At 44.7% G+C, this 13,891-nt stretch overlaps 1 long non-coding RNA gene across 2 annotated transcripts in view; it reads left to right on the top strand.

The window, feature by feature from the left end:
- LOC140697127 (uncharacterized) overlaps positions 1–13,891 on the top strand; it is a 226,415-nt gene that overhangs the window by 44,001 nt on the left and 168,523 nt on the right. For both annotated transcript variants that reach the window (XR_012073955.1, XR_012073954.1), the window contains exon 3: positions 12,651–12,729. This is a non-coding gene — a long non-coding RNA (uncharacterized lncRNA). The remainder of the gene's footprint in view (positions 1–12,650; positions 12,730–13,891) is intronic.

Raw genomic sequence — 13,891 nt, 5'->3', positions numbered from 1 at the left:
TTTACCAAGTGTCTTGGATAAGAAAGACTTTCAACATGAATATTTCTTGCCCGAGTCTTGGAAACTTAAACTAGAATCCATGTGAGGTTCATTTAATAGAGCCCTCTAGGTTTTAAGCATTTTTTCCCATAATTACTTCTGTTTTCTTTATAAGCAGTTTTATGGGGAGTGGAGGGGAGGTATTTTCCTTTACCCCTTCAAGTGGCTTTGTGCCCAGTTCCCAGGTCATTGTGGATGCACAGAGCGAGATCCAGCCCCTTACACAACTTCAGTTCAGTGGGACATCCAATATTCTGAGGCTTGTCCTTTCTTTGGGGAGGCACAGGGACAAAGGTTGGGTGATGTGGAGAGCCAGGGCTTTATCAGACCACAGCAAAGAGCAGGAGCTCTCCCACCTCACCTCTTCTCTGGTGGGGAGGCTGCCGTGCTCACTGGTCAAAGCCGGATGTCACTAATACTGATTTGCGCACACAGACCAAACACCAGACTGTGTTTCTAGCACATGACCCTGAGAAGTAGGGATAGGTGGCTCTAATACTTCTCTCTCTAACCACAACTGCAAACCTGACTCCAATATCTTCGGACTGTCATGAGAATTTGCCCTGAGAAAAATGCTTTCGTTGAAAGGTGTTGTTTCTGATCTCATAGACTACGGCCAGTTGACAAGTTATCTGAGTTAAACTGGCTCAGGGGCCTGGCTTCCAGATGTGAACTGATAGTTTGGGTTTCCAGTCTCCTCTCACCCACATTTGCCCAATAAGGACTTTTGTTGTTGTTTTTTTAAGGGGAAATAAGTAGCTGGCTGGTTCTTGGCAAGTATCTGATGTCATTAGGAGGGGACTGCATCTGAAGAGAAGTTTGTTTGTATGAAATAGAGATGCCTACTATTCTATCTAAACTGCGGCAAGATGATTTTCTGTCTTGGCTCAGTGTAAAGAACCAGTGTAGTTTAGGGCAGAATTTACTAGCAATTGATTATGATATATAGCAGAATTAAAAAGGCTACCTGGTAAAGCTTCTTTGCCTAAGAGTGGTTGCTTGATACTCTTATCCTCAGTAAGACATTTAATTTTGAGTTGTCTGAAATGTCTTGAAGGTCAGCTGTGCACTGGAGATGGAGTCCAATTAGACAAGGCATGGGCCTATGTCCTGTAGGAGGGGAGTGATGAGAAGTAGAATGAAAAGCCTGGGTATGGACCCAGAGTTTTTCATGGGTTCTTTAAACATGCTCACAGACTGTTTTGCTTCAGTACCAGCTTTCCTGCCCTTCTGAGAACTGGAATTTTGTTTGCACATATATATGGTCTTCAAGCAGCAGGCTGTGTATCATGGTGGAGATCTTGCTAGCTTCAGAGTTGGATGGCCTAGGTTCAAAGCTTTACCTCTAATTGGTCCTGTGAACTAACGGCAAGATAATGGACTTTCATGTGCCTTCTTTTCCTGATTTACAAAAGAGGCTACTAACCACTTACCCAGTGGGATTATTGTGATGCCTGAATGAAACAGCACGTCTAATTATCTTACACTAAGACTGCATTTATTTATTTATTTATTTATTTATTTATTTATTTATTTATTTATTGAAGTATAGTCAGTTTACAATGTGTCGATTTCTGGTGTACAGCATAATGTTTCAAGACTGACTATTTAAATTATCTGATTTAAACTAGATCTTTTCATACCTCACTCTTGTCTCACTTCCTGAACCCTGAAATACAACAACAACAACAAAAAAATGTGAAATGTGGGAGAGAAGGAGCTAAACCCCAAAGAGAGAGTGTGTGAGGCTAGTGATCAGGAAAGGTGCACAACTCAATGTCCCCACTGGGAGAGGATGTACAGTATCAGCCATTTCTGCAAAGTGTCCTTTAACCAGCACAGGCAGAGCTGCGAACTGTTTAAAGGAGCTCCTTAAACCCACACATCAGATGTGGGAGTCCAATTTCCCTGAGGGTTTCCAGCCATCGCCAGGGCGGAGTCACCGGACAAGTGATCCCCAGACCTGGACTTTTCTCAGGCCCTGAGTCTCTGACCAAGAACTCCCTTGGGCTCTGCTTTGTAACTGTAGCCGAGCCCCACGCGAGACCAAGTGCATGTGCAAGGACAAGACAAAAACATGAAGAGTTGTTTCAAAATCAGAGACAAGTGTAAACTAATATAAAAATAATAGCACTCCCTTGACCTTGTATCTTTGAGGTTTCCAGGGCCTCAGAGCTCTCTAATGTATTGTTTCATGGTTTAATCTGCCTTGCGTTTCTCTGAATCTAGTGATGCTGGGAGAGCAGGGTACGGGACTCTAGGAACTGAAACAAAGAACAGAAAAACAAGGACTGCTTGGCAACAGTAAATTTTTAAAATATTTTTTGTTCTCTTCTCAGAATGGATCCCATCACATTCTTGAAAACAAATTCATACAGAAAGGTTTTACAAAGAAATCAGTATGCGTGTGTATGCATAAAATATATGTGCATATATATTTATTTATTTATACTTGCCACCGATAGATTTTGCTCATCGTGTTAGAATAATAAGGAAAATATTAGTAAAAAAAATAGGGGAGTTAAGTATTTTCTTCCTCATCCTCCTCCCCATTCTCCCTCTTTGAAAATTTCTAAAATAAATCTGCAAGATAAAATTCAGGGGTGGTAAAAAAAATCATGTGTTAACGGTTGATACCTAACGGTTTGGAAATGAGATACTGATTTGTTGTAACTTTAAAATTCAGTTCATTGTGTTTATCAAGCACCTACTAAGTGCCTAGAAAAAATAAGTACTCAATTCATTTCTTATTCCTAAGAAGCGAACAGTCATGTCAGAGGTAGCTGGAGTCGGGGTGGGTGGAAGAGCCAGACATGCAGTAAATGGAGGCAGCAGGGGACAGCAGACAGAGAAACAGTATGATAACACGAATGTATATGCGAAAATGCTGAAGAACCTTCGAGGTGGTCAGCAGAAAATGAACCAGTGGTGCTTGGAGGACAAGAAAGGTCAGAGGTAGAGTTGGAGATGGAAATACGGGGCTCTTGAGAGATTTTCTTCTCCTTACAAAGAGGCCTCAATAAAGCAATTGTTTGTGTCCTCTGCTAGGCTTGGCACAGATGGAGGCCAAAGACTGCAGCAAATGATATGTGCCACGTTTCCTTCCGCCCCTAAGCGGAGGAGGGAAGCGACTGGAAAGCCCTTCTCACTTTGCTCCAGGAGACGGCAGACCTAACTAACTGATTTTCAATGAACACGTTGTCCAGCCGCCAGAAACAATGGCCGGGTCTCAGGCTCGGCCGTTGGTCGTAGGAGAGGCGGCCCTGGGGTTTGCTTCTTCTCTCTGGATGCCCAGAGCGGGGCTTTTGCACGTCGTGGTCTGTGCCTGGTTTCAGCGGGTTGAACAGTATCAGTTCTGATGCTCCGTTTTAACTTGAGGTCCCTGGGAGCCTTCTTGCCTTCCGATTTAAATGCCCTCACCCAGGGAGGTCCGTCTGGACTGCCCTACCCAAAGTGGTCACAGCCTCTATTATTCTTTGGCCCAACATCCTGTTTGTTTTGTCTGAGGCACTTTTCACAAACTAATTATTTTGCTTGTTAGTTTTGATGAAGAGAGCATTCCTGTTATAATAAGACAGCATTATGTGCCAGTAGTTTTAGAGGAAGAACGGTCAATAGGTTTTCAGCTCTTCTTTCAAATAGCCCTCCTGAAAGTTTACTTACGACCATAGGTCTGCCTCTCCTTCTCTTGCTGGGTATCACAATATTTCCTCTTTTCCACCTGGGTATCATGACTCCAAGGCCTTCCTCTGACAGGGGCTTAGGCCCCCTGGAGTTGTTCGAGGCAATCAGTCACTGGGAGTGGTGGGGCCAGTCTCTGGGTGGTGAACATACTTGTCCTGACCATGCAATGCGCTTCTTATCGTTGACAAAGACATTTCAAGTTCCTAGTCTATGGTTTCTTTCTCTCACCTCCTCATCTGGTTGGTTTTTAAGGTCTGTCTCTCCTATGGGGTTATTCACACCAAGAGGGGAGGGACCGTGTCTTTGTTGAGCACTGTATCCCTGGGCTGTGGCGCAGTATAGATCTGACCCCTGCATCCTGGGTTCTCAGTCAAGGTTGACCATTGCTTCTTCCCTTCCCTCTAGCCACATTCTACCTCCAAAGTGCCTCCATCTCCCAAAAGCTGTGTAGCCCACTCAAGCCACCCAAATCTGTGGGGTGAAGAGGAAGTAGAGGGAGAACAGCCGCTTCTGGTTCTTCCACTAATTGGTATCAAGCTCTCTTCCAGGGAGCTTGGGGAAGGAGTGAGAAATACAAAGAATCCCGAGACGTTCCCCTGCGCCCCCCAACTCCCCACTCCAGCTTTCTGATTCAGGCTGGTGGCAATTTGTTTCTCCCTGGCCTATCCGCTCAGGCCGGCTCCCTATGTGGGCTGTTCTTCTTGTTCTGGGATGCTTGGATCACTCTTTATCTACTCGCCATCTGTGTAAGGGGATCCTGCCAAGATGATCAGATGTGAACTCAGCGCTAGAAACATTTTAATTAATTTATGGTGATAAAATGCGAAAAGAAAACCATCGAGGAAAGCCTGGGCCAAAGAAAATTAAACATAAGAGGAAACAAAGAAACTAGAGCCATGCGGCCTTGGAAGGAAGGGCCCGGTTGGCAAAGAAGCCAGCAAGCTCTTTCTCTTGCCCTCTTTGCTTTTTTAATAACACCCAGGTGGAAAAGCCACAGAGGGCCTAGGGCCTGGAGGCGATGAGGGAGGAAAACTGAGTAGCCTGCTATCAGCCTAGACCTCTTGATCACACACAGGGTGAGGCTGCAGGATTGCTGGCCCCCACGTAGCAGGGGTGGCCAAAATTTTTCAGGTAAGCAGAAGAAGAAAGTTTCTTAAGCTGTAGCTCTGAAAAACGCTTCAGTGGTAGTGATCAGGGGATGGGGGTGGGGTGATAAGATAGATGTTATTTAAGGTACAAACTTGCAACAAGTAGTAAATAAGCCATAAACATCTAATGCAGATTATAATGAATATAGACAATAATATTGTACTATAATTATGTAATATAATAAATATCACTAAAATGGCAATCATATTACAATATATGAATGTATCAAAGTTAACAAAAAAATTTCAAAAGAAAAAAACCTTCAGGAGAAAGGGTACAGCTCAGTGGTAGAGTGTGTGCTTAAGCATGCACAAGGTCCTGGGTTCAATCCCCAGCACCTCCATTAAAAAATAAATAAACCTAATGACCCACCCGCAAAAAAACCCTTCAGTGGATGTTTAAAGAAGTCTATATTTAAAGTAAATACGGCTTCACTGTAGCCTAGCAAACAGTACTTAGGAAGGATAGTGCCTGTATTGGGAAAATCCTAAAGGAAACCAGTATTAGCTAGTCTTTTCCTTTCTAAGACAAAAACAGGCCAGCATTATGTATTTGTAATGGGCTGCCGGGCCATTTGAGTGATTTGCCAGGCTGATTTGATTTAGTTTTTCTTCCTTTTCCCTCTTTTTTATGTGAAACACCTACTGAGTGCTGAGGAAAGACAAAGTTCTCAGTCACTCCTAACTGATCTTTAGATGAAAACAAGAGTGAAAGGGAAAACGTTTGTGAACCAGCGCATAGGAATTCCCTCCAAATAGGAAATTATTTTGTTTCTAATTTATTCAGATATTTTATTTTTATAGATTTGATGGTCTCAATCCAGCTGGTGTAATTCAAGGGGAAAACCAGACTCAAAAGCAAGTGAGAGAAGAATACAGCAGTGAAGGGGGGATGGGGGCACAAGTAGACAGGGTAAGAAATCAGACAGACTTTTCAGGGATTTGCAGAAATCTCAAGCGTGTATTGCCTATTTGTCCTAATTAAGAGGGAACTATATAAAATTGAATAAATAAATTCATGTTGAACTTAGTAAAGGATTATTTATACAGCTGATTTAATAGAATAATAGAATTTTAGAGCTGTAAGTGACTTCATATTACGGGTCTGAATCAGAACTATCTAGAGAGGTTTTCTTTTCCTTAAACAAATACATGATTGGGCCCCACCTACCAGCATTTATAGGGTGGGCCCTTGGCACGTGCATTTTGAAAAAGCTTGTGAAAGAGTCTGATGTGTATTCCCATGCATTCATTCATGCATTCATTCAGCATTTATGGAGTGCCTACTACGGATCATACACTGTGGTAGGTGGTGGGGACACTATGGTCAGAAGAAGAAGGTACAGTCCCTGCCCTCAGGGAGGTATGGTCTATGGATAATACTCAACCCTTCTGTTTTCGGTTAAAGACACTTATTCTGAAAGCTTAAGTGACCTTCCCTGGATCATCCAAGTAGTATAATCTGGAATGGAACTATACCCAGATCTCCCAATTCTTATTTCCATGTTCCTTCCACTAACTACCTTGTTGATTTCTCAATTATCTTTTATTTTTCATTTAGGCTAATGTTAAAATGTCTGAGATTCCAGTTGTACTAAAGCAGCTAGGTTTGGCTCTTGTTTGAAATCCTTGCTCTACCAAGTGTTAGCTTTTTGACTGTGGGCAAATGTGTCACCTATAGCAACGTCCAATAGAACAGAGCCTAAAACAGAATCATATCTACCACACTGAGGTGGAGGGAGTGCGTAGGGCTACTGATGAGACAACATAAGCCAAAAAACCTGCCCAGAAGCTGGGCCTTTGTAAGAACTCAATTTTTGGATGTTCTGGCCATTTTCATGCAGGAAGTCCCCAACCTTGCCAGGTGTTGCTGGGGGGAGGGTGTGTGGGAGCCAGCCTGAGTACTGGCAGAGTGACCAGGTCTACCTCACTCTTTGGAACATGCCAAGTCTGTGGTGGGCCCACTGGCATCAGGTGAATCCTGCCATCCAAACAGCAGGGGTGCACTTAGGTGCCAGTGACTGGCCTCTGGCGCTCCAGACAAGGCACTGACAGCCTTTCCAGAGCAAGACAGAAATTCACAACTGGCATGAAAAGAGTCTGAAATCAGGAAGAGCAGGCAGCTCTGGAGACAGAGCCTGGAGTGCAGTGGCAGTGACTTCAGAAGCTCCCATTGAATGGCTTCTTGGTTGCCTGTGCAGACCCTTCAGTCTTGCCGCAACGCATGTTGTGGTTACTTCCCAGGCTGGCTGCTGCTCACCAGCTCAACAACCTTGGCCATGGCCTGAATCTTGAATGCGCTTCCCTGTCAGAGTAGGATAAAGGATAGAAATCACCACCCAAACTTGCTCCAGGTACCAGAAACAGATCTTGGTACCAAATTAGAAAGGAAGACATGAGAAGAAACGGGTCAGATCAAGGTGGAGCCATCTGTTCCATCAGCAGCAAGAATCATTTAAAATGTAGCTCTCAAAGCTTTCTCAGATCTTTATTACTTTAAGAGAACATATCACCTCTCCTAGGTACATAGCCAAGAGAAATCATATACACATGAAAGAATGTCTATAGCAACTGGACATGACTCAAATGCTCATCAGCAGTAAGATGGATAAATTCATGGTGGTATTGTGTGATTGTGTGATTCTGTTGTGCAATTACACGATGGAATGTACAACAACGTGGATGAACAAACCATAGCTATATGAAACAACAAGATTGACTCTCACAAGCAAAATACTAGCATGGGAAGCCAGATGCCAAACAGTACCTGCACTGATTCTATTTATATGATGTTTAAAACAGGCAAAACTTATCTATGGTGTCAGAAGTCAGGACAGTGGATACTTCTGGTGGGGGGGCAGTGACTTGAGGGATGTGCAGAGTAAGTTTCTGCGGTGCTGCTGATGTGCTGCTGCTTGGTCTGGTGTTGGTTGCACGGGAGAAATGAGTTTGCGAAAATTCACTGAAGTGCATACTTGGGATGTGTGCCCTTTGTATCTCTATAGTGAGCTTCAGTGGGAAGTTTACAAAAAAGAAGAACATGTTAATATTTCTGCACCATTATGGTCATAGATTGCTGCCTGGACTGGAAGTCCGCATTGTGGTTTTTCCACCAGTAAAATAATACAGTAACACTCAGCATTTTCTTACATCTGGTGGAGAGTAGGCACTCAATACACTGAATAAATGAAGAACGGGTTATAGATTTTCTGTGGGACATGTAAGCTAGTAAGAGTGCCAGGGTATTTAAAAAAGCCCCTTAGAGGAATTTCTATTATCACAGATTTTCATGATCTAAACCATGGTGTCAGGCCTTTAAGGAGGGGAGCCTCACACTTCCTGTGCCGCCATCAGGCTTAAATGCACACGAGCAATTGCAGGGCCCTCCCTGTTGGCGTGGAGAGCTGCTCAGACTTAGGAGGTGGGACCTCCCTACTAGAAGCATTTCCTCTGTTCCACAGCCCCCCGAAGCCCTTCCTTAGGCCCAGTTCACCTGGATCTGTGAGGTCCTCTCTGTGTAAATACTGGCTGGTCATCTTCTTTTGGTCTTTCATGAGTAAAACGTGAGTGGGAGATGTTTGACCTAAGGGCGTGGCTTGTGGCAAGGCAGGAAATACCTCATCTTACTGGGGTACAAACAAGGGAAATTATAAGTACTGTTAATGAGTACAGGCCAGCTGAGTCCAGGTCTGCCAGACATCTTCCAGGAAATATGAGGGAGCAGGAACACAGACCTGCAAAGAGGAGCAGATCTGAGGTAGCAGCAACTCAGGTCACCGTAACTCTAGCCCAGGTGGAATCTCTTTCAGTACCACGCACCGTCTAGTCAAACCTGTTAGTCAGGAGGGCAGGGGTGTCAAGTGTTTGAGAGCTGGTTTAAGCCACATAAAAGGCTCAGCAGGCCTTCAGCAGGGTCATTTTCCATGAGAAGATTGAAGGTGCTGAATGTGCAAACAAGCATTCACACAGAGACCCTGTCCTGTCCACAAAGCCTGGATGTTGCTTCCTTGAGTCAAAGGCTCAAAAAATACCATGCTATACAACTCAAATCCAACAAATAGCACAATACCAAGAAACGTGTACCTTGGCAAGCCAGGTGACTCCTTTGTCCCTAAGGGTAGCTGCACTTCCTTTGATCCTGGTGAGACAGACCAAGAAGTCTTGGTTTTCAGAACACAAACAACCCCAGAACTGGGCTTGTTACAGCCCTGTTGAGTACAGCAAGTTACATTTTGAAGGAATGTGAGCGCTCTTCCGGGATCTCTCGGAGATTTGTTTCTTTGTGATGGTGAAGTTGCTTAATCAGCTTGTGTAACAGGGGTATCTGTGTTTTGCCGAAATGTCAGATAACGATGACATCTGCACAGAGATGAAGTCGAGGGGGGAAGCCTGCTTTCCAAGGGCGGTCTGCCTCATAGGGTTTTGTGGAGCCTGCCCTGGAGGACCAGACACCCCAGCTCTCGTGCTTAGCCCCGAATGTTATCCTCGGAGGACAGCCGTCTTTAGGGTAGGTGTGGTGGAGGGCTCTTCCTTTGCCCTGCTGGGGGCTGAGGGGAGAGGGGTGGAGGCAGTGATGGGTGGCAGATGGAGAATGGAGAAGAGTTGGGTGGCACAGGCTTTGGAACTACCAGAATATGCTGAAAGGCTCTAGGTGTTGAGAGACAGACAAATATATAATTAGCATTAAGCCCTGGGTCTGCTACTGACTGTTCTTTTTCCGTCTGCTTCTAACATTGCCACCCATAGATTCATTTGTGGAGTGACTGAAAGATTTCCCTCTTATTCAATGGAGAGAAGGAGAAAAATTGATTGTAAAGATCGCTGCAAATCTGGCTATGTAAACTTGAGAAGGTCCGTGGTCATGTCCCCGCCTTGGGCCTCAGTTTTCTTCTCAGCTGTAAAGCAAGATTATTGGACTCTCTGATCTCTCAGGTCCCTTTCAGTGTGAAAGTTCTGCACTCCAAAGTATCTTTCAAACAGCTTCCCTGGGAGGTGCTATCACCGGACGCTTCAGTTAAAATCCAAATGTGTTTCCAATGAAGGATAAGGTTGTAAGCCTCATTTACACAGATACCTCAGCTCAAATGTGTTTGCCAAATATACTCGATACTTTGAGGATCCAGGACACAGGCTTGGTTCATTTATGTTGGAGGAGAAGAGAAGAACACTCTGGAGAAAGGGGAGCTGACCAAAGAACTCAGGATTGGGTGATGTTCTGTGGCGGGCACTCTGCCCACCATCTTACATGAAAGGTTACTTGAGGCAAATGGCAAGATTCCGGAGGCAGGATTTCTTTAAAACCCTGAGAACTGGCATCCGGAATCTGAAGTCCTTCATAATCTATAGGTAGCAACAGAAGGCAGCCAGCCTTTGAGATGGCCCCCAGCCATGCCCCTCCTTGTATTATTTATCTCCTCTTCTTGGGTTTGAGCTGGACCTGGAATCTTATACTTGAATCATTGTTAGGGTGGCAGGTGGAGGGGAGAAGAGTCTTACATATTTGTCATCAATATACACATATACTGAATACTTCTAATTTCACCAATGAGACCCAGTTTCTAACCATTGTTATCCTAGTAAACAAGCCACTACTTTCATTTAAAAAAGCAACAAGGACCCACATCTGACACTGAGCAAGTTAATTTGCAAGCCTTGAGTTTGACTGAGATACGGATTTAAAGCATTTGTTGTAGCTGCCTCTGGATTATGGATTTCCTGACGAGAACCCCAGCTGACCACTGTAGGTCTGTGCTGGCTTGGGTTGAATGCTTTCTTGAGCTTGGGCAGCCCAACCCCTGACTTACAACTTAAACCAAAGTTCACAATGTTCCTTTGCCCGTGATGAAGTATCTTAAAGCAAATTATAGATAAGTGGTAAATAAGGGTAGGTTTGTAGAAGGGTTTACATTTCTTGTTCATGTCAATGGTCAAATCCTTAGTCTCTTATTTTTCTTTACATTTATTTCTTACTTTCTCATTCTCAATTTGTACCCTGGGGTCTTTCTGACACCTGATGGGAATGAAAGAGATGTTCTTTAGCCAAAGGCTACAGTTTCCTACTACTCCAAGCTGGGTTCAGAAGAAGATGTGAGGAGGAGAAGAGGGAAAGGTTGAAGTGGTGGAGTTGCTCCAGCTGTCTTTGGATTGCCAAGACATCTGGGTCCCTCACTGTCAGAGGTTGCACAGGGTAACAGTTGTGGCTCAGGCTGGGTGGGTGTCCCATGGCTCCATCTGTGCTGGACATCTGGCCAATGGGCCCCTGCTTCTGAGAAGATACATTTAGACTGGGCTGCCTGAGCACCTCCAGAAGGGCCAGACACTCTGGGGCTGGGCTGCCCAAGCTCAAGATCTCATCCGTGTTTTAAAGATGTAGAGCTCAAAACCAAGGACAACATTGGTACCTACATTCTCAACACTGCCCTTTTAGGTCCTCTGCCCAACACCTCTGGCAATGCATCAGTCCATTTTACACTGAGGATTTATGGGCTTCCGGGTCCCTGGAGGGCAGCTCGGTGACCTAAGGCAGCAGCTTCATTACTAGGTGGAAGGTTGGAATTCCAGGACCCAGGGTACTTATAGCTTGAGACCCCCTTATCAAAATACTCCTAAACTGGTAAACAATGGAAATCAAACGTCTTAGATAAAATCTAATCAAATAAAAATTAAATTGACCATAAAGCTACTTCCTGTTCTCAGAAAGGTTTCTCTTTCCTGCTTTGAAGGAAGCATCCGGTGACAGGCAGTGGGTGTCTCCCCGCCTCCTGTCCGGTGTTCATCCGCCTTAGAGGATCTCTCTTAGATCCGTCCATTAGCATTCTGCCTTTGCTGTGGTTACTGATTCCCTTCCCTCCTGCAGACCAGAGTCCTCAAAGTAACCCTGGATTGACTGAGGAATTGACCTTCGGCCCGTGTGCACATCGGTTTCGTGGAGGTGGGCGGCCTCAGCGCAGCGCAGTGGTCCGGTGCTTCCCGGGAGCGCCAGCACGCTTTAAACATGACTGGTGTGATGGCGTCGCTCTCCGGGAGCCCCCCGCCTCTGGGTCCCCCGCCTGGGGACCGCTTGGACCGGGCCCATGGAAAGACCCGCGCTTGCTTGGCTCCGCTCCTCCGGGCTGCGTTTGCGCTGACCAAGCTCCTGTTGTGTTTTCCTTTCTAGCCTGCCTGGGCGGGTGAGAAAGGAGCAGGTTTCTTTTGGGTGGGGAGGAACATTCCTTTCTTCCTGTGGGGAAGGTGGTATTTATGTTTCTCAGAAAAGAGGTTCCTGGAGAATAACATATTGCTATATGCTTTGGATGTTTGGGATAAAAAGAGAACGATTTAAGCAATCTATTTCTCTTCTGAAGTGCTGTCAGAAGGGTCAAGAGGGTGTACAACCTAGGAGCGCCCGTCTTCAGATATAGAGTGTGGAGAAAGCAGTGGTGCTGAACTCTGCTTAAAATCACCTTGGAGCTTTAAAAAAAAAAACACCAATGCTGAGTTCCACCCCAGACCGATTAAGGCCGACTCTCTGGGTGGTGAAGCTGGAGTCTTGGTATTTTTTAAAAGCTCCCCAGGTGATTTTTCTGTGTGGCCAAGGTTGAGAGCCACTGCAGTGGAGTACTGTGTCGTTTATATTAGAGCGTGAGGGAGGCGGAATCTTGATTACCCCGAGATTAACGGAAGAAAGATAAAATGCCTTCTTTGAGTCAGGCATTGTGGTGAACACTTGCCTTATATTTTCCCATAATCTCCACTATGACACTGCAAGGTAGGTGATGTGTCACTCTCCCCTTCTTACAGGAAAGGAACTGAAGCTTAGAAAGGTGAGCCGACGTACACAAGGTCACCCAGCTAGAAAGCGGTGGAACTAGAATTTGAGGTAAGATTTTTCTGATTCCGAAGCCACTAAACTATGTGCTCCTGCAAAGGCCCTACCTATGGGCCGATGGAGGGGAAGAACCTCAGGCTTCAGCAGGGATGGTGTGTTTGTGGCTATGGTAATGGGACAGTCAATAAAGACAGACCATTTCAAGATGGTTTCAAGGTCCATTGCCCTGCAGCTCTCATTGGTCCTTCCCACATTTCCTGCTGCTATTTCCCCTTTTCCTTTTCATTTAGTCCCATGGCTTCTGGTTTTCCACTAGATAAACTGGACCAGAACACAGTACATGTCAAAACTGGAATTCCTTGTCTTATTGCCCAAACCTGTTTCTTTGCCTGTGACCTGTGTCCTGCAGAGGTGTACCTCCATCTACCAGGCACTCCAGCCTGAAAACTGGGACTTGTCTTCAACACTTACCACATCCTTATATTCCCCCCTGTGTTGATGACAGAGCTTGGTCTGGAGCCAACTCCTAATCATAGGAAATTCTCCTCTCTGTTCCCAGTTGCCATCAGACTGTTGCATTAGTCTTTCTCTCCTTCTTTCATCCATTTGATGATTTCATTACAGAAAAATCATGCAACTCATTTAAAAACAGGAGTAAAAGACAGTTTAAACTTCTCCGAGTGTACCCTTTCATTCAAAAAACAGGAGTAAAACACAGTGTAAACTTCTCTGAGTGTTTTGAAAACATGTTAATATTCTATATGTTCAAAAAGTGAAATAAAATCAGCAATGATGGGAAGTAAAAAAGCATCCTGAAACTGGAAGAAAACTGAAGCAAATGACCCCAGCTGTATTTTAAATAAGTAACATTACTCCAATGAATGGAGAAAAAAAAAAAAAAAGAAAGAAAGAAACGGATTGAAGTAATTTATGAACCCAGTACTGGACTATATACATACAGTCTTGGCAGAGTGGGGAGGTGGAGAGAACCACAAACAAGTCTTGAACTCTTACTAGTAGGTTTGTTTTTGGGAGAAGCCCTTCTGAAACTCTTTTAGATATACTATAGGGTTGAGTGATGAGTAAATTAGTTCATGTTGGGGGGAACAATGGTTCTTCCTATGGAATAGGAGAGGAACAAATGTGGAACGGGAAAGTCAAGAAAAGAGCACTGTGGGGATGGATTTGAATTTGAGGCATTGGTATGGACTCA

The sequence above is a fragment of the Vicugna pacos genome, chromosome 6 (genome assembly GCF_048564905.1).
Source record: "Vicugna pacos chromosome 6, VicPac4, whole genome shotgun sequence".
Taxonomy (NCBI): Eukaryota; Metazoa; Chordata; class Mammalia; order Artiodactyla; family Camelidae; genus Vicugna; species Vicugna pacos.
This window is presented reverse-complemented; position numbering and strand designations above follow the sequence as displayed.